Below are 25,017 nucleotides of genomic sequence, written 5' to 3' on the forward strand. Positions count from 1 at the left end.
CTGAGTTTACTGGTACAACATTTTTCGTTAAAATAAATAAAATCTTCTCTTGGATCGATTAACTGTTTATAAAATTAATAAGTTTGTACGTTCCTCGAAAATTATTATCGTACAATAAAATAGTTTCATTTGTTCAGGTTTAAATCTTTAGGTTGTTTGTATCTAAACTTGAGATTTCAAGTAACTTTGAATTCAGCATAATTGGCTTCTAGTTAAAGGACGTTATTCAAAACTTAACAATGTAAAAATGTGTGGAAAGGAATCAAAATTGAGTGGAATCAATTATCAACAAAGAATCTAATTATCAATTTTATCATTTGCTAACAATCTAAGCGCTTAAACTAGAGCAAGTTTGTAATTAGTCAATTGAATAAGTTTTTAGTTTAGTGTATCATCATCATTATCATCTTTATTTTTGTATTAATTATGAAGATCCTAGAAACGTTCCATTTTTAATGTTATTGTGCTCGGTCGTGTCTTGAATACAACCCTCTAATTTTTTTACATCGGAAACACTCTATTCGCTCTACTGCAAGTTCTTCGGTTTCATGTTATATAGTTAAGCTTGAATACAATGCAGAATAAAATGGGAACTTGGGGTAAAATGAACATGATAGCGTCTCGTGCGGTCCTTCTAAATACATGGAATCGATTTTACTGACCATTTTACACCAAAAAAGTGCTTTGTGGTCAACTGTATCATGCCTCCAAAAAATCGTCGTATTTTTGGTCCATTTTTCCCCACTGTGCAATGCATCGAACAGAGGTAGAAGATCTCACTTTAATTAGTTGTGTTAGTATAAGGGTTATATGTTATCATACAAGGACGGGTAACCATTTTGAAGCACTTCACGGATTTGCGAAAATTTACATCAGGGAATTTACTAACCAAAGTATGTGAATAAAGTTAACAAACGTGATGATTCGAGATACGTAAGAAGCTTGTGAAGACAGGTTTGTGAGATCGACGCAAAAGCTCAAATCCAAACTTATTTCCTACTCTAGTTGAGCTAACCAAAGTGAAGGATTATCATTTGAATATCAAACACTGGAGGTATTTAAACAGTGGCACCCGTGATCGTTCACGCTGAATGACAGTATACTGTGACAACTGGAATGAGTAACCGTGCGGTGAATGTAATAACCATATTCGCTTGTTTGGGAGGGGGTCCTTACCGGATAAGATCCCAGATTTACCGAAAAACCCATTGACTACGGTTCTCAGCCTTCTCAGCTTGAATAGTAACCAGTAGTGAGTTGTGCCGATCGGAATTCGCAAAAGTTTGCTTCAAATTGCTTTCAAGATGATCTGGTTAGATGCCACCGTCAGACCCGTGCACAACAACGAGCCACTTAAGTGACGCAATCGCAAGACCTTCCCCATCGCGTCGTCACTACCTAAATGTGTTTGTACAGCATGTAGATCGACGGCTGTGTGCAGTATTCGACTTTAAAATACTTCTCGCTTGGCTGTTTCTCGCTCAAGTTCGCGTATTTTCCCCAGCTCCTCGCGCGTCAGTTTGTTTAAGACGTGTTTTGTTTTTTGTTTTTTTTTCATTGCTGTTGTTTTACCATTTGCCATGCGCGACTCAATTCCACTGTTGACTGACTATCGGGCCGGTGCTGAGCGCGTTTTACTTTGCTGTGTGTGTGGCAGCAGCGAGGGCAGCATCGAACCGTCATCGGTCGAACGATTTGCCGAGGCCCTCAACAGGCAGTAAAGTAGTCAGTGGTTGAGAGAACGGCTCAACACCACTCGCAGTGCGCTTGCGGTGCCTCCAGTGCTGCTGGCGTTTGCGGTGGCTCATGGTTGAAAGAGTATTGACCTACATAAAACGGCTGCAGTTGAGGATTTCGTAACGTGTTTCGGTGCGCGTTTCTTGGCGGCAGCGAAAACAACCACTCAAACTGCTAAACCGCTGGTTATAGCCTACCTATAGCATCTTAGTTGCGCCGATGGAGAGGGTGGTGGTCATTGCTTCGTCTTAGGAGGACCTTGAATCACATTCAGGGCTTCCTTCCGAGAATTGTTTGGCGCGCGTTTTACAGTCTCGACTTCGCCCGAGACACAACTCGCACTGCATCTGGCAGTGTGAAGGGGCGCTCCGTTCTCTGGTCGTCTGGCTATTTACCGGTATTGCGATAGGTGAAAAAAAAACTCACCATCATAAATAACCTTTCATGAACACTACTAAACACAGAATCGAACAATATACAGCCGGTCGTTTTCCTTTTTTCCCCCTAAAGATCGGAGGGAGTTTGTCGTATGATTTGCTAAATATATTTTCCATCAAGCTCATTACGGTAGACTTCCCTCCTGAAGGTGAAGATTCAAACATTTTGCCAATCTGGGTTTTTCTGATTGTTCTCTCTTTCGTTTACACCCTCCTTCGATAGAGAGTATGACTTAAGTGCACTGCCATTGCGAAGACATGATAGATTTATAAAAGGTGATTGGCTTTATTATTATGGAACGGCTGGTTGGTTGGCTGGCCCGTATGCCTACCTGTTTGGCTTTTGGCAATTAGGGGTACCGAGTTTAGAGATCGCTCGAACTGCTCCTGAAAGAGTCCTTCCGTGCGGGTCCTGTGGCGCAATGGATAACGCGTCTGACTACGGATCAGAAGATTCCAGGTTCGACTCCTGGCAGGATCGCGTTGGAAATTTTTTTTGATTTCTGTAATCTGAGCGAATTAATGGCTTTTCATAGATAATGGATTTTTAAATACGACTTTTTAAATATTTCTTTTTTTTCCATTGCATTTCTAATCCGTGCGACCTAGTATGTTCCGGTTTCAAGATGCTCGGATGCACCACTAATCTCACTGGCTTCCCGAGTGAACGTTTCAAAAATATCCGACACTGAAGTCCCGGGGTTGTTACGAAAAATTTCAAAATCAAAACGCGCGAAATCCGCGCGAAGTCGAACACTAAAACACGCGAAATCCGCGCGAAGTTGAAAACTAAAATTCGAGTGAAGCGTTAGACAACTATTTTTATGCAGGTGATACTTTCCGCAGTACTTGAAAATTCACTTAAATATAGTTTAAAAATCTGCATAAGTTTGTCATATGAACACAATAAATAAGTCCGCATACAGCACGTTACTTCGAGAAACCCAATGAAAACGATTTCATTTTTATTCTTCATCTTTTTCGATGCCCTTAGTTAAGGAGCAAGACTTTTTGCAAGCGTATGAGTAATGTCAACAATATGTGCGTAAAAACAAATTCCGGCGCTTATTTTACTGATTTTAATCAATAAATCTTCCATATGGTTGAAAAATAAACCAATCAGTTCATTCTGCTTAAAATTGCAATTCAAGAAAAGTGTCTTAGTCTAGGACTCTTCGGTTTTCCTTAAAACTGCTCGAGAAAAATTGTCTCAGTTAACGCTTACTTCCACTAACACATTTGATTAGCAACAAACACATTCCTATATGGATTTCCTCTTGCAGAATTTTTTTCCGTAGCTTTTATAAGTAAACCCGTAAAATAGGAACCTTTAATTTAACACGCGAAAGGCAATGGAAATGGCATGTTGTCGTAAAACTATTTATTTTTACTACTTTTGTAACAGAAAATATTTAGTTTTGCTTATTTTGTGTAGCGCAATCTAATACAAATGATTTGAAGCAGTGTTGTCAACTTTTTTTATTAAGGGATTAAAATCTATATTCATAAAATGTAAGCAATTTTCCATCAAACGTTGGTGAAAAATTGTTTAAAACTGATATATCATACAAAATGTCAGGCTTAACATGCATTCGAGAATAAATTATTGTTAAAAAAGATTGTTTGAAACTCAATCCTGCAAGTCACTTTAATAAACTCGTTGCACTGCATATATTAATCTATAACATACGTACTGAATAAATTGTACGTAATACACAAGCTAACTTGGTTTATTCTTGATCCTTAATTAATACTCTCTGATGTACGGAAAATGTTACAGTAAAAATAAAAATGCTTACACATTTCATCGAAGATATTTGTTTTTTGTTTCGACATCTTTTTGCTCGGCAAACATTTCCTTCTTGGTAAGAAGAATTTTTAGGTAGACCACATCAGGATGATCTGATTCACTCTTTTTAGTATCAGTTGCAATTATAATAGCGCCTTCTTTTGTTGTCAGATTTCACTCTGAATGTCTGAGGAGGTAATCATCTTTTCTTCTTTTATTTGAATCAGGGAAAAGCCCACTGGAATTAGTTTCTGTCAAATTTGTTCTCCAGCAGGCATAAAAACTCCTCATCTTTTGCATCAATAGATCAAAATCATCCAAATGATACATTTGCTTAAATCTAGTGCTTCTATAGTAACTACATCTAATGAGACAGTAACATAAGAAACGATTTCTTGATAACATTACGTGATAAATGAAAGTCGAAAGAATTGAAACATTTGTTAAATATGCGGAACATGCTAGCAATGAGCTCGTTATATCCATAATTAGTTCTAACATAGGGAATCCGAAGAAAAAAATAGGAAAACTACGACGTCGAATGTCAAATTGTAACAATTGAAAGTTCTATGTGCTCTTTAAAATTTAACTTGCATCCAGAACACCCAGGTCCTTAACAGACGATGCGCTTTCGAGAACAGTTTGTGGCATATTATAGTCGAACTTGAATACAGACTTTTTGCTACAAAAAGAGACGACGGAGCATTTAGTGGCATTTAAACAATTTTGAAATATGAAATACGAAAGTCATCAGCGAACGATAGTTTCATACACTTGATCGAAAAATTTAAATCGTTGAGATACAATAAAATTATGAACGGTCCAAGGTGACTTCCTTGAGAAACTCCAGATGTAACAGCACTTGGTGAGGTTGAACAGGCTCCTTTTTTCACTATCATTTCATTACCAGTTAGATATGATCGAAGCCAATTAAAAAATGATCCATTTAATCCCAGTCTACCTAACTTGGAGATCGTTATGTGATGATTTATTTCGTCGAACGCAGCAGGGGAAGTTGAAAGCTTTGGCATGGATCCAAGCTGAGTCTCTGACATGTAGTCAGAGCAACTATGTGTTATAAAATCCAGAACTATAATTTCAAACAGCTTCGATACAGCGCACAAAGCAACAATTCCAAAGTAGTTGGATACTATACCCTTGTTCACATATGATTTCTTCCATATTTCAGGAAAAATTCCAGAACGGAAAGAACAATTGAAAATGTTGGATAGTGGAACCAACTAACTATTAGAACACTTTCTTATCACCACGAATAGAATCCCAGAACTTCTTCGTTTCTTTTATTGTCAGACTTCGCTTCGTAAGCATGTCGTGTAAATTTTGCTTTAAGAATTCGATTTTTATCATACACAAAATTTGTTACCATATTATTGAAGAATCGCATCGCAAATCGCAATCTTTGCATTATTGAATGTATTATCACTGAGACGATATCTTCCATCTGACATCAATATCCTTGGGTGCAAAATGTTGAAATAGCAACTTGTATCACTCGAGATCGAAAAGCATAAAATCGAAATTTTGTCCACTGAAGAAAACATTGGCTAGAACCTCCTTCTAGTAAATTTTAGTTTTATCAAGGGAAAATTCGGCCATCTCGACCAATTGCTGAAACGTTCGCCCATCTTTAATTTTTTAGGGTTTCATAAAACTCACAAGTTTCAAAAATTTGCAAAGAATTTTATGGAATGATGTTTTCTGAAATTCGCGCTAAATCCGCGCCATAGCATCAAAATCTTAGCAGAAACCGCGCCAAATCCGCGAAAATCGCGAAATCCGCGAAAACCGCGAAATCCGCGCGACCGTAACAACCCTGGAAGTATTGATTCATATTTTTTATTCTTGGAAGCCGAAGGAAATACTATCATGTAACGAATAAGAACAGCAGCAAGGATGGCAAAATAAGGACCGACTTTTTCCAACTAGGATGAAACTTTGCACGCGTCATCAGTATGGTAAATTATTTAATCAATTCTACTCAAGACTGATATTCAACAAAATATTTTGAAATCATTGTAACTCGGAATTAATATTTTGATGCAGTTTTTTTTCTCCAAAAGTAACAGCATAAAGATAACATAATGTGATGTCAATTGAAAAATTGATGAGCTGAGATCAAATTAAGATTTCAATGTGATGTTGGTATCATAATAAGATTTTGATTTGCTCTCGTTTTGATGTTAGACTTTGCTCGGGAAACCGTTAAGGAGGACATTCTTTGAAACGGTAGACAATATGGTTCATTTTATTGTACAGAAACCGGAGAAGACAGAATAATTACTGTAGATGTACTGTACAGGTGTGAATGTTTAATAATTAGCTACATGTGACTGCCTAATACTTAACCACAATGTGAATGTTTAATACTTAGCTGCATATAAACATACTAACATATATGCGTTGCGTTGCGTTGTGGAAATGTTGAATGCTTTACCTACTTTACGGAATGACGAAGACTCATCACTCTCTTCCATAGCTAAGAAACGTATAACCAAAAAGGATGCGATACTTCGGTCAAATGTATCGTAGTCCGTTCCAATTCATCAGTTAAAAACTGTATCAAAACTGTTCGCATAAAAGTTACGAAAATGTCGCCCAGCCTTTACATAATAGGATTCGATAATTCTCAACATAAAGAGATATCGTAGTTTGAGTTATGCAGAGTGAAAGATACTGTTAAAAAATCATGTTTCACAAGAAGCTCGATCAAATTTACAAGATTGATAAATCCACTGAAACCTCCAGTTCTTAGTAAATAATGTTGTTATTATTAATATTGTTCGAGCATATTGAACAACGATTGGACGAACAACATGGATGTCATTCCATACAAATAATTATGAAGTAGACGTAAAAATTGGCGAGGTATCATCAGAAGAGAAATTAAGTAAAGAGAATCCGCCGTCTATCAATTTAACAAATACCATTTTGTAAAATACTATTAAAATCAAATCGAATAAATAAATATCAAAAAAATATATGAAAAACCTTGGAAACCTTTTCTATTCCTGTCGTCCTAGTCTGATTATATGATTAATCCTAGTCTGCTTGAATAAAAATTGAATTTTCAATTCCCAGAATCGCGAAAACGACGGATTCCGACGCCTCTGGCACCTCTGAAAAAGCCTACATGGAAAAAAAAAACTCGACTTCGGAAATCTCAAAGCTTTCCAAGTCTCAGAGAGTCGATTTCTTTCAAAAATTTCTTGAATCTTGCAAGCAAACAACAATTTTTCTCTAATTCTCTGAGTTATGCGGCTTCATTTAATGCGAATTTCTGAATTTCTGCACATAAACATGACTTGAGAGAATCCAGTTCAGTTCAACATGACTATTAGCAGTCATCAAAACGGTTCGGAATCTGTCAGCAGGTAGTGAAGTATTTATAAGGGAAGCCATCGCACAAATTATATAGAGGGTAACATTGAAAAGAATAATACTAAATCGATTTGAATACTTAGCTTTTATGCTCATAGTCAAGTTCGGTCGAGCTACGAGATTCTTCCTTGTAGTCAAATCTCACAAAAGAAAAGAACGTACTCTTCACTACACTAGCTGAACAAATTGAGAGACACGCATTGGAATAAACCGTTCAAGATGTTTTTCAATTAATAGAAAAACTAGTTTTCAATAAAAAAAAAAAACTTGGCACGAAAATGTTTGACATCCGACTTTTGCAAGGCCTACTGCTCTCCGCTCATAACCTTTCTATATGAGAAAGGCAAAAAGTATACTTTTAAATAATAGAATCGTAATCATGATTTTGTGATAACAAGTAGGTACAAATTGTATTAAAGAGGATATCAAGAATGGTAAACATTACACATTATATCATCTGCTAATGACGGTTTATCTATATTAACTATTCATGCAATCATTTTTATTTTAAATACAAAATTTTGATTCCCCGATACAGATTTACAGATTCCTGAAAAATATAGATTTAAATGTGACAACCCTGCGCGCTATACGAAATTGAACAAAGTACGTTGGGTGCTTCGTTTGAAGGGTGGTTATGTTTTCATTAAAGTTTACGGTTCATCTTCGACTCATCAGATCGTAGCAGTTTATGTTGAACTGCTTCTTCTTCCGTACTAGCGCATACCGGTTTGGCATAGTCATTTTGTATGACGGTTTGAAACTTTTGACATTCATCGCCATATAATTTCGGAACTGGAAGTCGGATCTGGATGAAATTACGCAGTACCTTTTGAGACAATGAGAGCTTTAACATGAATCAAGATTTGTGAAAATCGTGAAGCTGAGAAATCGAAGTGAGTTCCGTTTTTGAATTTTTTCTTCACTATTATCGGTGCTTTCGGAAGCGGAAACCGTGGAATAGTATATAAATTGGTTTTTTATTCGATAATATAATTTTTAAGCCACACTGAGGAATAGTAGATGAATTTACCAGTAAGTTTTACAAAAATGTGCACCCCGTTTCACCATCGCTCGTAAAAAATACTCATGAAATTGAAAATTTTCCACTTATAGCGCTGTAATACAGAAACCGGAAGTCAGATTGGGATGAAATTCAATAGCAGTCTATGGGACCATAAGACCTTTCATTTGATTTTTTTTTCATTTCCTTTATTTTTGAGTTTGTAAAAATCGGCTCAGCCATCGCTGAGAACATTGAGTGACATTATTTGTCACATACACACAGATTCTTTCCTGTTTATAAAAAAGGTAGCAAAATCGTTGTATCTTATTACCGTGGAATAGCAACTCTATGTGCTGTGTCTAAGTTGTTTGAAATTATCGTTCTCGATTTCATTACTCACAACTGCTCAGCTTATAAATCGGAGACCCAACATGGCTTCATGCCTAACCGATCAACGTCAACAAATCTAGTATCTTACACGTCCTTCATCATACGTACGTTACAAGCTCGTCGGCAAATTCATTCTATCTACACCGACCTTTCCGCCGCTTTTGACAAGATTAACCATCGAATTTTGATTTCCAAACCTAAAAGACTCGGATTCACAGGCTCTATCGTTGACTGGTTACACTCGTACTTGACCGGCCGTGAAATGAAAGTGAAGATTGGTGATTGTACGACTTCACCTTTCACCGTCAGCTCTGGTGTCCCTCAGGGTAGTCATCTATGACCGTTCCTCTTCATAATTTACTTAAATGATTTAAATTTCTCGATAGAATGCATGAAGCTATCTTTTGCGGATGATTTTAAACTGTTCAACATTTTTGCAAATTTTTGCAAATGCAATTGGACAATCTTTCAAACCGGTGTGAAGTCAACAAGATGCTACTAAACCTTTCAAAGTGCTCCGTTGTCTCCTTCAGTCACAAACGCTTGATTGCGAGCTTTGATTATAATATTTCAAATACAGTTTTAGATAGAAGATCGTCAGTCATGGATCTAGAAGTTTTATTAGATTCCAAATTGACTTTCAAGTATCATAGAGAATTCATTATTTCTAAAGCTTCTAGGCTTCTTGGTTTCATTTTTCGTATTTCCAAGGATTTTGACGATATTTACTGTCTGAAAGCACTATTGTACTGTAGCTTGATACGTTCGACTCTAGAGTATGCATCTGCCGTTTGGTCTCTTTTTTACCTTCGAGACAATCAACGCCTTGAATCAATCCAACGGAAATTCGTCCGTTTTGCACCTCGTCGTCTTCCGTGGAGAAACCCATTAAACCTTCCGAGGTACGAAGATCGTTGCAAGCTGATTGACCTAGATATGCTCTCTGTTCGATGTGACGTATGTAAGGTCATTTTTGTCGCTGATTTACTACAAGCTCGTATAGACTGTTCAGATCTTCTACAAATGTTACACTTGGATATTCATCGCCGTACTCTTCGTTTCCAACCATTTCTTAGAATACCCTCATCTAGAACTAACTACGTTTATTACGAACCTTTGACTAGCATGTGCCGCCTATTTAATAATTGCTCCAATGTATTTGACCTTCATCATTCTTGTAATGTTCTAAAAAAGCTATTTCTCAGTTATCTGTCTCGATAGGTTCTAGTAACTAGAAGAGTATGTTTAGTATTAGTTTTCTCTCATCATTGTATAATTTCTAAGTATTAGTTTTAAGTTATTATTTATTATATATCACTTAGATCATTGGAGTCTGTTGATGCAAAAGAGGTCTTATGCCTGTTGGAGAGAAAGTTTTAGCTAAACTAGTGGAGAAAGGTCTAGCTCCACTGGGCTTTTCCCTGCCCCACAATAAACAATGAACAAAAAAAAAGATATACATACACACACAGACATTTTGTGATCCCGACGAACTGAATTGAATGGCATATGACAAGTCGGTTTTCATAGCGATTGCATAACCTTTCTATATGAGAAAGGCAAAAAGTTTTAACCACTCTGAATGAATGAATGAATGACGAATATTTGCAAAAATTTTACAAATATTTACGGAATTTTCAAACGGTAAGCTCGCTCATTAGTTCGATAATTAAATTGATTGCAATGCGTTTGGTAATGCAGCTTTCATCGATCTGTGAAAATCTATTTAGTATAGATGGTCGGGTAAGCCTTTTTTTTTTTATTCCCGAACCTGACCCGTACCCGTTGAAAATGAAAACATCGGTACTCGTACCCGACCCGAACCCGACCAACACCCTTCGGCTTCGGGTTGGATTTCAGGTACAAATACCCGAAACCCGACCATCTCTACTATCTAGCAGATCTGTAAACGCTGTACACTCGAACGGATGCTTTGGTGAATTTAATGTCTGAATATTTATTTAATCGAAAGTTTAAAGAATTTTCAATTTTTTATAAATGCTGCTTTACTTTCTCCACTTCAGCGCAAAAATAATTCAATTACAAAATATGTGAAAAGATAAAAATGGCAAATGAAATCCAGACACATATCCGGAATATGCTTCTGACACTATGAAGACGATTCAACGGATTTTCACAAATTTCACGCTTTTGTTTTGCTTCGAAGACCTTGAACTGGAGACAGGTTTCCCAAAATGTCAACCCCTTAGCTGCCATTTTGACGGAGCTAGGGTGATTGTCATTTTATTTGATTTTTGAAGCAGATTGAAAAAACAAACAGAGATGATTCAGCAATTGTCAAAAAGGATTGCAACTTTTTTAAATTTTTTGAAGATGTATTCCTCATAAAAAATGAAAAACATGTGAGATTTTATCAAAGAGATAAATTTTTGCACCTTACTGGCATCAAGAGACCAGACATGTAGCACAAATGCCGGGAAACATATTGGGATAGCTGAATATCGTTGATTTCGAAGCAGGTTTCACTCTCGTAGCCTGTATGTAATCGGAAAGATACGGCGGGGGAAAGGTGGATGTAAGGAAACCGAAGTAAATCCGAGTGACTTCAAACTCGGTCAAGTTCCGCATCAGAATGTTGTACCTTAACTTTGTTTGTATTTATCAATGATTAAATGTTTCTGTGTTCCAAAATTGCTTGTTCAAATTCAGGAACCTGACAGCTTTTAGGAGTAAATAAGATACAATGATGCTTCCAATAACATTCTTCATCTTGTGCAAAGTTTGATCATAGTTCCGTCCCGATGAAAGATTAATTGCCTCAATCGACGAATTCCGCATCAACTCGTATTAGGAACTGGTACCAACCTCTCGAATTGAACTGAAACTTTCTGGGCATGTAGACTTTGTTACAAAAAGTCACTTTGTTTTTACCCAAATTAATCTAGACTGTCTTTTAAAAAGTGCGAAGGAAAATGAAGCTAATACTTTGAAACGATCCAGTAAACTCTTCTAGATTTCAAAATTTGTTGATTATTTGTTAAACAAATTTAATTCTAATATAGCGGATTCGAAAATTTCGATTCACATCGATTTCTGAGAGATGGCCGAACCGATTTTAACAAACTTAATTTCATCGAGGTCCAACTTTAGGGTTTGGATCAGAGATGCCAGGTCTGCAGATTTGTCTGTAAATCTGCAGATTTCTAAAATAAGCTATGTTTCAGTTGCAGACATTCTTTTTACCGCGATATTTTTTTTTGCTCGTTAAACTTCAAGTCCGCGAACTTTTTTTGCGAGTTTACAGACTGAAGATATTTGACATCGCTGGTCTGGGATTTAAAAATTAAATTAGTCTTCAAGAGTGACGATGCAACAACGGAAATATCTTCTTAGCAGCGGTCAAAAACTCTAAAATGGACTTGGAGATGACTGAATCGATTTACACAAATGTAAGAATGGATTCAAATGAAAGGTCGTATGAAACCGATTTCTATGCTGTTTCAGCCGAATTTGGCTTCCGGTTACGGAAGTAGCGGTCAGAACTCCAAAATGAAGCTCACCGGCGCATTGTCTCGAAAAAAAAAAACCACTCGAATAATGCACACTTATACTTACTGTCGACGGTGAGAAGTATATCGTGGCAACCGATACCAACCGAATCTGCATCAAAGCCGAACATGCTTCCGAAGGGTGCTCGCGTTCGTCTTTTTAATCCTGAACAAGCATGGGTGGCATGCAGCGGCGGGATATCATTTTTACCACGGAGTTATGATATGTTCGCTCAGTACTCATCTTTGTGACACCCTCATTTTCCGGTCATCCAGTAACATTTTATTTAAGTTTGACATTGAGTTTTGTAAGCGCAATGTAGTAGAAAAATCCTGAATTCCATTTAAATTCGACTTCCGGTTCTGAAGTTATACGGTGATAAGCACAAAAAAATCGATTGCAAAAAGAAACCGGTTATTCAAGACGGGTTGGTAAAATTTTCTAATCAGCAGATCTGTTGAAGATAAAAAAAAACTCATTTTGGCACCCGTTTCTGGAAACAGTGGTTGAAAATCCCAAAATGGAAAAAAAACTTTACTTCGATTTTTAGAAGACAGTTCGACCGGTTTTCACAAACAAATATCATCATATAGATTACTATGGAAATTTATATTATTTATATTTATATGGATCCGACTTCCGGTTTTGGAATTACATAATGAAAAATACTGGTGACTATGTAAAAACCTATTCTTACCCATCTAGTGGTGTAATGATGCCTTTCTCATATTACTTATAATTCCAAAAATATCACTAGAAGATTCTGTTAAAAATTTTTTTTCAAATCTTGAATAAAATAAGAAACTTTCTTTGGGCATGAACTAACATAACATTTTCAATTTGTAAACATATTTAAATGTGGCATCCCTGCAGCCTATACGAAATTGAACAAAGCACGCTGCGAACGGAGCAAAGCCCCACGTGCCGATGAACGCCAGTTTTGCATCGTCATTTTGGATGACGATTTTAATGTTTTGACACTCATCGCCCTAAAATGTGAATGTGTCGTTTGTGAAAAAATGCTCATGAAATCTAGAATTTTTAACTAATCGCACTGTAATACCGGAACCGAAAGAAAATTCTTCGGGAACTTTTCAAATAATTTTAAGACCTTTCATTTGCTTCTTAGTTTGTGAAATTCGGTCCAGAAATTTCTGAGAAAATTGAGTGTGCATTTTTTCATAAATTTGCACATATTTCCTTGTGATTCCGGAACCGGAAGTCGGATCCAAATGAAATTCAAGAAAATTGTATGAGGCTACAAGGCCTTTCATTTGAATGTAAATTTGTGGAAATCGATTCACCCATCTCTGAGAAAAGTGAGGAATTAATTTGGAATAGAAATTTTTACGGATCGGCTCAGTTCGTCGAATACGAAAAATGTATGTGTGTGTGTATGTAACGGTAATTTACACTAAGTTTTCTCGGAGATGGCTGAACCGATTTTCACAAACTTAGATTCAAATGAAAGGTCTTGTGGTCCCATACAAACTTCCTGAACAATATTTGGGTCCGACTTCCGGTTCCGGAATTTTGGGGTAAAATGTGTGTGATTTTCACAAGCTTAGATTCACATGAAAGGTCATGTGAACTCATTCGGAGTTCCTGAATTTCATCCGGATCCAACCTCCGGATCCGGCAATATAGAGTAAAGTGTGGTAAACATTTTATACCATCACAGAAAAGGGCTAAAAAACCTAAAAAAATTCTATTTTCTAAATCGACCTCAAGTCTTCTCCAATTGATAGTTTTTGTCAGTAGACGGCCAAATAAATAATTATTTTGAAGAATAGCACATGATGATAATATGATATGATTATCTCCAAACCATTATTTTCTCTTCACAGATAGTCTAAGTGCAATTGAAGCCATTCGCTCAAACATGACTGGCAAGAATGAACCGTTTTTCTTGGGCAAAATAAAGCAGTGTATAAACGACATATTGAACAATGGCAATGAAAGAGCCGATATATTAGCCAAATGTGGTGCTGATGAGGGTGAAATTTATGAGCGACCGATTGCTTTCAACGAGTTATATAGCGCATCTTGCCAAAGAACACTTGCCAGCTGGCAAGCTTCTTGGGATAGAGATGATCTGGGTCGGTTCCGAAAATATCGACAAAGGCATGGTTCAGGGGACTGGATGTGAGTAGAGATTTCATTCGCATGATGTTCAGTTTCATGTCCAATCACTACACGTTAGACGCACATCTCCTTAGAATTGGGCTCTCCGAGACTAATCATTGTGCTTGTGGCGAAGGTTATCGGGATATTGATCATGTCGTTTGGACATGCGTGGAGTATCGTCATGTCAGATCTCAACTAATAAATTCTTTGCGTATTCAAGGTAGACTATCCAATGTCCCAGTTCAAGACATTCTCGCTTGTCGTGACCTTCCATACATGAAACTTCTCTATCATTTCATTAAAAAATCTGAGTTTCAATTTAATAATGGACCCTTTTTAGAATTAGTTCTGATTCCAGCTGCGACCATGAGTTCATCCAATAGCTAAATTAGAATTGAAATTATGTGATGATACAAACAAAATCGAAATAGTTTATGAAATCATCAACAAAATGTCTGAAAATAACTGCTTATTTTATAATTTATGGAAGTTAATCGTTTGGTTCAAATAATATTTCCGAGTAGATTTCATAATTAATGGCGAATTACCTAAGATGATATTTAAGTAATAAGAGGAATATGTTTTAATGAATTGAAATCGTTGTGACTATTTAAGAATTATATTAGGATAAGAATTTTATGTTAAAGTGATGCTACGGCGAAAAAAAACTTATGTAAACTGCCTTAAGAACTAAAGGTATTTATGGAAAAAATGATATGATTGATATGAGAAAGTCATCATTACACCACTAGGTGGGTTAAAACAGGTTTTTTTTGCTCATATCACCCTGTGATTCCGGAACCGGAAGTCGGATACGAATAAAAATCAGAAACTTTGTAGAGGGCTACAAAACCTTTCATTTGAATATAAATTTAGGAAAATCTGTTACATACATTCTATTCGAATGGTATATTACACTTACGGGACTTACGGTCTCGGTTCAAAAATCGGTTTAGAAGAAGTTTTAGTAGAATTGAAAATTCTTTGAAAATCTACTAAAACTTCTTCAATATGTAGGTCATATTATTTGATGGCCAAACTAAGTGGTTTTGGCTATACCGGCTCTCAGATTCCGGTTCCAGAAATTTCATTCAAGTAAAACATTGCTGTTTTTTTCTAAATCGATTTCAAATTTTTCAAAGTAGTAGGACTCGATTGGTTTTTTTTCCAAATTGTTTTTCGAAAATTTGACTAATTTAGGGAAACTCATTTTCAAAAGACTGTAAGATAAATTTTGGAATCCAAAGTATGCAAAGTGGCTTTTTCTGACAAAATCAACTTGTCCAGAAAGTTTCGAAAAAATCTAAAACGGTGCTGTTCGAGTTGGCACGAAATGCGTCAATTGAATAACGTTTTTTTATCGACCATTGAATATGTTATCAGGTAACAAATCAGCTACTAAAAACAAACACCACGATCAAACAAGCTGCGTACGTTTCCAAAAACTTGCATACACCAGCACAGGGAGATCAAACATATCCAGACAACAGGCCGGCTGACCAAGTTCTCGATTGTACCTTCTCCAGTGCAGCGTTGCCGGAACGCACTGCCGGCTGGTTCATGTCGAGTCCGGCCAGCTGGATATAACCGTATATACTCGAACTTGTTTACCTTCAGCGGCCGTGATCGCTGGATAGAAGAGCGCATGATCTTGCCGCTTGCCGATTCGCTCGGTGCGATCGGCTGCCCCCATCCGCGCCGGTTTGAAAGTGGCTCAACTACTTATCGCACACGATCGGAACAAGTGAAATGCTTCGGAGTTGCGGAGTTGGGCCGGTTTCGGACCGATACAAACACTCGATCTACCAGTGGCAGCGGTGCACGGTGATCGATAGTGTTTATCCAGTACGATAGAGTGACGCTTTTTCACTGCCTCGAAACAGAGAGATTATCTAAGATTTTTTTGTGTGGCATTTCAGTTACATGTCCAGCTCATCGACGTGTGTTTTTGATGCTATATTGACATCACGTCGCAAGGACTCTCAGAGTTCAACCCTGCTGAAAAAAAAGACTCTGTAAAATGTCACATAGTATTAGAGCACTTACTAAATGAGTTTCAAAAGCCACCTGCCCGATTATTGGACTTTAGTGAATTTTATGAAAACTCATCTACGGAATGGTTTTGTTTTTTTTTTCACTGCCATACATTTTGTAATCTTTCCCGTCCACGAGAAACGACATTCGATTCAGATTCGCAACCGAAACACCGGCAAAACATCGACTATCGTATCGGAAGTAAACGGCAGATTTGCACACCCAACAAAAAAAAAATCTCAATATCCTTGCCGAATCCCGGCACAGGAACTCCAAAGTGAAGCAAACCGTTTCCAAACCGGATGACTTTCCAAACTATGTGCTATTCTCACTAATGCCCGCGGCTATTTCCACCGAGCAATGCACGACAAAAACCCCGGTACCGCTTGTCAACCTCGGCACGTTAATCTTCCCGTGTATCGCATGCTTTTCGTGGCCGTTGCCTCGTAGGGAAGCTCTCGTGGTGCCCGCGTTATATGAAGGCAGGTCGGTCGGTCGGTAGGTAGGGAGATATCTGCAAAAACGATTTCGCCACATCAAGCGGCTCCTCCGCTGTCCGTCCCTCAACCGAACTGGTGCTTTCCGACCGAATATTCACTTCTCCGAAGCTCGCATCCCCTCCCTCTCCGTGTCCTGCTCCATGTCGTCGCCGTTTCCCTGTCCATGGTCTGTCGTCCGTGTCTATGCCGAAGGTATGCCGTCAGCCAGCTCGATGCAACCCTGACGGTGAACGTACTTTGCGCTGCCGTTTAAATTGAGCTGCATCTCTCTGTTGTGCTGTGTGCTGCCTTCGCCCCGAAAGGTTCTTGCGTTTTGCAGCCTGGAATCCTTGTCCTGCCCACATGTGCGATGTAAATGTTTGCGATTGTGATGGTTGCGTTTTTGTTGCGGAGAAGAAATTCGGGTAGAATCATAAACTGGCCAGGAGAAAACCAAAAAAAAAAAACAACACAAAGTGCAGCACCATCAGCCAGATGAGCTGCTGATGCCGAACCTCTATCCCGTTGGCGGTCTGCAGTTTGGTTGGGAAGTGGATTGAACTCTTTCAAGGTTGTCCCTCTGCCTGGTCCACTTTTCGGGAGGATTGAACTCCGCCGGTGCAGAGAGGTTCCTGGAATTCTGACGACTTGCGGTGGATTTAGGCCGCTCGGTCCTCGGTGTCATTTCAGAGTACCGTGTGCGTGGTTCGGTGTGTGTGTGTGTGTGTGTGCACGTGTTTGTCTGTATGTGGATGGGAAAAGCTTTAAAATCGATGTGCGTTTATGTTCGGTTTTTGCAATGCCCCGATCTTCATCGCCGACGCTGAGTAGGAAGACATTTACTGCAATAAACAGGGTGCATCGAAGGGGAAAATAAACTTCTGTCTCCTTTCCAGTGCCATTCGTGCACCCGCCCGTATCGAGGTCTTTGTTTTTCATTCGACACCCACCGGAGTTTTGTTGCGCACGAAGAGAGGGAAGCAAGGCGCAAAAGTTTTTCCAATCTCTGCTGCTTTGGAGTTCCTTCGCAACTGCAGCCGGCAAGGGCCCTTGCTCGTTAACAAACGGGCCACTAGCAAAGGCAAGTGACTTTTAATTACGGTTAATTATGGCCTGCATCTGAGATGGAAATCCATTAACGGGTGGCTACCGGTGCGCGAGCCCAAGAGCCAACTTCTGCTTGCTTTGCTAGACACCTATAATACATATAGCTAGCACTTTGTCTGTATGCACGTGTTGGTGGTAGGCACCGGTACGGATTTCGATCGGCCGTATCTGCGCGGCTGGTGTCTGGTCGAAGTGCGAACAGGGATGGTCTGTCGGTTGTTTTTCGAAAGTGCGTTCAATTGTAAACTACACGGTGCCGTTGAAAACATCCGTCAGTCTTAACAAACAGCAGCGCGCTGAGTGTCTGAAGCGGTTCAGTAAATCTTGCTAACTGATTTTTATAGGCTTTTATTTGAGCTGCAAATGAAAAATATTCTGATGGGGTGCGATGGAAGTAAACGAGGGAAGCAGGGTAATATTATGAGCAATTTAATGCTTTTGTTAGCGAAACTGAAAACTCACTTGATGAACTTATTTACGTTGTCAGTTTGATACGGTGGTGAGTCTCACTTCACATTGACCATACTGATACTGAGCGATGTTGAATGTATAATTCGATCTAAGCATGCCTCGTTTTTGTATGGCACGGGTTTAGCAACTTGGTTTCGGAATAACCGTCGTTTTTGTTTATTTATAAGGCAACGGTTCCTTATTTCATCTGAGCTTCGAATTCCATCTCATCCCTTCATCTCATAACTTTGAATATGTATCATATATTGCAACGTAACTATACCAAACTACAAAATGTTTATTTGAATTTATGTCACACTTCCGCATTAAAAAATGCTTTTAAATCCTTCAGTGATCGTTTTTCCATTTAAAAATTAGAGGGTTGTATGCGAGGGGGACGACACTAAAAAACTGCATTTCGCTTCGATTAGGCTTTTTTACGCTGCATACGATCATGCACACTTTCCTTCTCTTTGCTACACATAGTAATGGTTGAATATGGATCGATCGTCTTTTCTTGGGTTTTTGCTGATTAAAAACGTAACCATGGAGATATTATGTATCGTAATATGCAATGAAAGTTGCAAATGTCACATGACGAAAAATATAATTTCAAAGACTGAAGTTTTTTATTTTTCAAGAAACAATGGTATTGAATTTAAATAAAATGATGATATTTTTTAAATTATTAGTCAAACATGTGAAGCTATTTTTAGAGATGCTCGCTCTTTCACTTCGACCGAATCAACGATTGTGAATTTTACAATTCAAGAATTCGAATTCAAACAAAACGACAATTAATGCACAGTCAACAAAACACGCTAAGATTCCCACGACTGAATTCCCCATGCATAGGGAACAGGATCGTTCTACGTGAAATTTCTGATGCAGTAGAAAAAGCGAAAGTTGCTGCAAGAAAACTCTCCAAATGTAAGGTTTTGATTGTTCGAAGGTGTCTTTTAAAGAAAGCTTTTTTTTAAAAACAACCAAAAACAAAACCTTCCAGAGATTGTGCAAATTTAGAGTTTGTTGCAGTTCCCGAGGAAATTCAAAACGATGTTGAAAATTATGTTAATGATGCAACTGTAATATTTGACAATGTTGGTGGAGAGTTACAACTGAAAAATTCGTCTGTACGAGGTCTGTTCAAAAAATTCCCGGAATTTTTTAATTGCGCGCGTCTGAAGAGTCCGGTGGTCAAAATTTTTTTTTATTGTGTTGGTACATATGTCCCTAATGTATGGTGAAATTTTCAGCTGTATTCATTGGTGAAAAATGAAATAAAGTGTAACCAAGTGTGCGAAATGTTACAGAGAGCCTACGGTGAGTCTGCTATGAAAAAAACAAGTGTTTACGAGTGGTAAAAGCGTTTCCAAGATGGCCGCGAAGACGTTGAAGACGACCCAGCACGTCAATAATCGATGAAAATGTGGGAAAAGTGGAAAAAATGATTATGGATGATCGCCGAATCACTATTAGAGAAGTTGCTGATGAAGTTGGCATATCAGTTGGCTCATGCCATCATATTTTTTCAAATGTTTTGGGCATGAAACGAGTGGCAGCAAAATTCGTTCCAAAACTGCTGAATTTTGATCAAAAAAACAAACGCATTACCATCGCTCAGGAGCTGTTAAACGACGTCAACGACGATCAAAATTTACTTGAAAGGGTCATAACTGGTGATAAAACATGGGTGTACGGTTATGATGTCGAAACAAAAGCACAATCGTCCACGTGGAAGCACCCAACGTCACCAAGACAAAAATCGCCGAGCTCAAAAAAACACGTCTACACCAGCCGCTACAAGACAGAATGTAAACAATGAATACAGCTGAAAATTTCACCATACATTAGGGACATATGTACCAACACAATAAAAAAAAATTTGACCACCGGACTCTCCAGACGCGCGCAATTAAAATATTCCGGGAACTTTTTGAACAGACCTCGTATATAATTATTCGATGAATTACTATCCTATACACAATAAAAAGCAGTTTTTCATGTGAAAATTGTTGATGAAATAGCATAATAGGTAAAAAATAATCCTTCTATGCAGTAAATTTCTTCAACAATTTCGTTATGTGAAATGTATAGTTTGCTGTTAATATGTAATAAAGTAAAAAAATGAACTGTTACCATTTCTATAAGATTTTTGATAACATGTTTAATATTAAAAAAATGGTTTATTCGGGTTTTGCTTCAGTATTAATGAAAAACGTTTCTAAACATAAAAATGGCCAGTCTTAGCATCTGACAAATTATAAAACCAGTTTAATATCACAGACAGAGGTATCTTTGGGTAAATCTTCAAAGGGCTACAATAAATTGAAATATAATCCATCTTCATGCTCCCAGTTACTAAGAAAACAAATTTTCAATGTTGTTTAACCCTAATTTCATTTTACCAATCAGCTGACGAATCCATGTGAATACTTAGTGAATGTCAAGACCAGTAACAGAAATTTTTTAAGAGGTCATGTGTTCTTTGACTTTCTTTTACACGGTTAGAAACGCTTTCAATCGGATCGATCTAGATATTTGGAAAGATGTAGTTTTTTTCGCTTTCCATTGACTTTTTATATTTTATTTGAAAAAACCAGAGCTGTCGTTCCCCTCGGTTGTATGCAAGACACGACCGATCACGATTACATTAAAAATGAAATGATTCCCATAATAAATACAAAAATAAAGATGATGGTGGATGCACTAAAAGTCACAAATTACAAACTTGCTTGAGCTTGAGCGACCACCCCTGGTTGCTACTCCGTTACTGATCGGGATTAGCTGAAATTGTACAGGGAGTTTCTAGATGATCCGACCTGGGACTGGTAAATCATCCTTCAATGTACATCTTCTGATAATCCCAGAATTCATTGATCAGTACCGGCGCCGGCCAGGCCCGAACGTAGATCGTCTAAGGAATGGGAAGGGATGTTAGTCCAACACTTGTTGTTACTAGAGGCCGTATATACTACTGCGCACTCCACAAGTGTCACGGGAGAAGGATATTTGTTAGTAAAAATTTCAGTATTGGTATTATTCGCACGCGACTCAGTATGTTCCGGTTTCAAGATGCTCGGATGCACCACTAAACTCACTGACTTCCCGAGTGAACGTTTCAACAATATCCTATATTGAAGTCCCGGAAAGTCTTGATTCACAGCTCTTATTCGAGGAAACTGAAGAAAAATTTGCAATACTATCGCGTAAAGAATAAAAACTTCCCTATTTTTTATAAATGAAATTACGTGATACAAAATAAACGAATGAATAGAATTTAGACAAAATAGTTGATTTATTGCATTGTTTATTTGTTTATTTGGAGCAAGGAAAAGCCCGGTGGAGTTAGTTTCTGTCAAACTTGCTCTCCAACAGGCATAAAACCTCCTCATCTTTAGCATCAACAGATTACAATCATCCAAATGATACATTCTAAATAGTTCTTATAAAATCATTTTAAATCACCAAATAAAGGTCAACAGATTTCACGCGCGTCTTGATTCTGTATTATTTCCGCTTTATCATTTTAAATATTTATTAAAATTATTAATTGGTTACATTGGTTGATCTGGGCAGCCGGCTGCCGAGAAAAATTATAATTTATTGTTTGAAGTGTTTTTTTTACTATGTATTCAATATACCGATATATATCATCTCTGTTAATAACTTTGTAATATCAACGGATTTGCGCAATAGTTGATTTTTATCATTCAATTAATAAAACATTCCAAATAAAAATATTCTCCGAAGCTAGACAGAAATTGATAGGTTGAATGAAGAGATAATTTAGTAAAGTAGAGTAATCCGAAGTGAAACATTGAAAATATCTGATAACTGAAAAGAAAAAGAAACTCCTGCAATTGTCGCCTTTTACGACATGGAAGCAGGAACCCAGTGGATCTATTCTTGGTTCATTTTTTTCCGCCAGATTCCACACGGCATCTAGGCTGGTACTGTCCGGAGAGAGCTAATAGGTACTATCAATCTCCTAGTGGACCCCAGCCCCTAAGTCACAAATTACAAACTTGCTCTACTTTTAGTGTTTACATTTTTGACGAAAGATCAAAATGACAATTAGATTCTTTCAGAACAATTGATTCTACTCTATTTTGATGCCTTCAACAAATTTTTACATTTGAAAATTTTTGGAAAATATCCTTTAAATGAAAGTCAATTATGATGATTTCAAAGTTTCTTAAAAGATCAATTTTGGATACGAACAACCTCAAGATATAAATCTGGACAAATGAAACGATTTTATATCATAATAATTTTCAAGACATAGAACGTACAAACTCAATCATTTTATAAACAGCGATTAGAGAAGATATGAAATATTTGATCGAAAATTGTGAATGTGAAAAATTTGAATAACCGTCAACCAATAAACTCAGTAATAGAGTAATTTTAATGATCCTTCGTTAAAAAGCGTCGATAATCTTCGGAAAGTGTCTGAAAATAGAATGGCAGCAATACACGGAAGAAAATATGTGACACAGTTCGCAGAATATATTTTGTTACTTTAATTGATTTTCACTTTAAGGAACCAATGCATATGCAACCAAATTCCTTAATTTTGTTCATATTGTAACTTGATTTTATTAATACATGAACGAACATTATCATTGCTACAACGCATGTAGTGATAGGACACTTGTTGTTTTGATGTAAATGATAATTTAACTGAAACTGGCGGTAACCCGAGTTTAGTAAGGATTTAAATGGTACATGTAAAATCGCAGATCAGCTTGTCTTGAGTTAATCTCTAATACTGTATTTTATTGCATCTGATAATTCTATATATGTGAGTCTGTGCAATTTATTTGTACTAAGTTCCGAATCTTTTGAAGCGTTTTATTCCTGATGGGATAACAGCAAATCGATACTGAATAACGATTTTCATTGCATTATTTTTGCTACACTTAGTCTGGATCCCTTCTATAAGATTCTTGGAATCAAGAATCGTCCAAAATATTATGCTTCATACTTCAATTAGGTTACACGATTATTGTTTGGTTTAATAATAGGGTCTGAGGAATTATGCTGAGAGATAGTTCTTTGCACTTTTGCCACATTTAATGAAAAAGAATTATCTATGATTATCATCATAACACAACTTTATACTGAATTTATTTGCGCGCCACCGTGTTGTTCGTATGTAAATGGAGACTTCAGTATGCAAACTACCCGTTGACAAATTAAACTTTTTCGAATCAAGTTAAATGAGGAAAATTTATCAATAAATCACAGAGATACAAGCGCTTCAAATTAGGTTTGAAAAATCTATCGCCGATAGTTCTAAGTTGGCCTGCTAGTTACCGGAGAATCGAGATAAGCCATGAGTAAACTAAAGCAGTAATGTGTTCGTGCATATATTTATAGATTCCCTTTTGTGCTATAGTTCATACTGCGCAAATCGGACGAGAGTTTGACATCATTCACTGAGACTGTCATTGGCTCGTGAAAACAGGTCAATTCCATCCAATGCAATTGAAATACTTAAATGACGTTACCGCATAAGTTTAAGTTAAGTGTTTTAGAATTGATTGGTAGTTAAATTATATAAATTCATCAACAAATGACTGAATTCTAAGCGTTCAAATTATGATAGAAAAAGGTTACGCGATTATATTTGCATTTTTTTAAACTAACACCCAGCCTCGTACAGTGAAGAGTTAGCAAAAGCGACAATCCAACGAGCGAACGCATATACAATCCAGTCATCGCCTCACTGGACGAGCTACTTGTTTCATTCGCAGTCAAGCATCAACTGAAATCAAGAAATGATTTGCAGCATATATTTATAGATTCCTCTTCACACTACGCAGAATGATGCGGTGTTTTATGCATGACGCAAAGCCTCCTATGCCGAATATGAAAATGACGTCAATTTGGTCAGCTTGGATTGGTGGATGAAAACATAGGTCAATTCCAACCATTTTTTCAATAGTATGCTATTAAAATACTGAAACGACGTTGCCATACATGTTTAGGTTAAAAGTTTCCGAATCGATTGGTTGTTAAATTATGTCAATCCATCAACAAATGACTGAGTTATTAACGTTCAAAATTATGACGGAAAAAGGTTACGCGGCTATTTTTGAAACATTTAATTGACACCCGGCCCCGTATAGTGAAGAGTAAGGCATTTTTAATGCCAAAAAATCACTTTCCAATTTAGGAAATATTTTCGTCTCAAGTCTTACAGTTCGTCATGCTCCTGAATTTTTACTAATTGATTCGTCTCAAAACATGATCACTATTTCACCACTATTCAATGGATTGGATGACTCCATAATTAGTAAAGGTCACTTTTCTTTTTTTTTCATAAATACGTTTATTTCTTTAAGCAAATTTACATAAGTTTTACATAGAATTCTTATCCTAATGTAATACTAATATAGTCACAACGATTTGAGTTTCTTATTTTTAAATATCATATTATTCGAACCAAACGATTAACTGCTATAAACTACAAAATAAGCTGAAATTTTTATACATTTTGTTGTTTCAGCACATCGTTTCCATTAAAATATTGCTATTGGATGA

The 25,017-nt window shown here is 37.1% G+C and overlaps 1 protein-coding gene and 1 non-coding gene across 2 annotated transcripts in view; both read left to right on the forward strand.

Annotated features, from left to right (window-relative positions):
• The first annotated feature begins 835 nt into the window (after nt 1–835).
• Nucleotides 836–25,017, forward strand: part of LOC131426927 (signal transducer and activator of transcription B) — a 53,011-nt gene continuing 28,829 nt past the window's right edge. Inside the window, exon 1 of the mRNA XM_058589710.1 lies at nt 836–893. The gene's annotated coding sequence lies outside the window, so the exon portion shown is untranslated. The remainder of the gene's footprint in view (nt 894–25,017) is intronic.
• Trnar-acg (transfer RNA arginine (anticodon ACG)) lies at nt 2,583–2,655 on the forward strand. The gene has a single exon. It is a non-coding gene; the product is annotated as a tRNA-Arg (tRNA).

Source organism: Malaya genurostris, chromosome 2, assembly GCF_030247185.1.
Source record: "Malaya genurostris strain Urasoe2022 chromosome 2, Malgen_1.1, whole genome shotgun sequence".
Classification (NCBI taxonomy): domain Eukaryota; kingdom Metazoa; phylum Arthropoda; class Insecta; order Diptera; family Culicidae; genus Malaya; species Malaya genurostris.